Here is a 1,111-nt window from a genome sequence, read left to right as displayed (position 1 = left end):
CATGTCACTCAACCCGAATACATCACCAATAAAAAAATATTTGTAAAAATATATATTTATACAAGTCATTATCGTTTAGCCCATTATAGGAAAAGTCGAATAAAAAAACACCAACAGTGTTGTAACTTGAAATTATATACTGTAATAATATAAATATAAATAGAAATTAAAATAAAAGTTTTAAGAACCTTATCCACAGATAGCATTAACAAAAAGCTTATAAAAGCAGACCAAAACCGATCACAAAAACCCCAAAACAAACACTACAAATTCCACCGGAGCTCAGCTTCAATGGCGGCACCAAAACCCTACTACCGGAGATCAAACTACCGGTACCTTTCCAACGATATACAATCTCCACTTATACCACCAGACTCCATGTTTGAGCTAGACGAATCCGACATCTGGAACGTCACCACGCCGTCGCCGGACCTCCGAAAACCCGTTCCGACTCACCGGATCTCTAACAAACCATCACCGGAGGCAATTAATCGAACGGAGATTGGCGGAATGGCGTCGTCGTTGCCGGTCAACGTTCCGGACTGGTCAAAGATACTGAAGGAAGGGTACGGTCAGAACCGGAGGAGGTATGAGGATTCCGATGAGATTGACGACGGCGTTGGTGACCGGATTCCGCCGCATGAGTTTGTGGCGAGGCAGATTGCGACGTCGTTTTCGGTACATGAAGGAATTGGGCGGACTTTGAAAGGAAGGGATTTGAGTAGGGTTAGAAATGCTATTTGGGCGAAAACCGGGTTTCAGGATTAATAATAATATTATTATTATTAATCGGGAAAAGTTAAACGTACAAATGAAATTAACGTGTTAAACGTGAGAATATAACGTGAGAATATAGCAGAGTAATTATATATACATATATAATTACTCTTTGATTATAACGTTTAATAATTTCATTTGTATTTGATCCAAAGTTTCAAACCGTCATTAATTAATCAGTTTTGTTAAGTTAGATTAGTGTAAAGTGTAAACTATAAACAACAATTGAGGCAGAGTTTTGTTTTGGTTACAACTTACTAATTACAGTTTTTTTTTTGTTACACTTTTGGTTTTAATAGTTTTGAGTTTTTTTGTGATGTAATTTTGGAATTTT

General features: G+C 37.0%; 1 pseudogene; it reads left to right on the top strand.

The window, feature by feature from the left end:
• Positions 1–228: 228 nt before the first annotated feature.
• Positions 229–797, top strand: LOC143533491 (protein S40-4 pseudogene; annotated as a pseudogene).
• The last annotated feature ends 314 nt before the right edge of the window (positions 798–1,111 follow it).

The sequence above is a fragment of the Bidens hawaiensis genome, unplaced genomic scaffold, assembly GCF_021521415.1.
Source record: "Bidens hawaiensis isolate Kalapana, Puna unplaced genomic scaffold, B.hawaiensis_p1.1 tig00009774_1, whole genome shotgun sequence".
In the NCBI taxonomy this organism is placed as follows: Eukaryota; Viridiplantae; Streptophyta; class Magnoliopsida; order Asterales; family Asteraceae; genus Bidens; species Bidens hawaiensis.
Note: the sequence above shows the minus strand (reverse complement) of the source record. Positions and strands in the feature narration are given on the sequence as shown.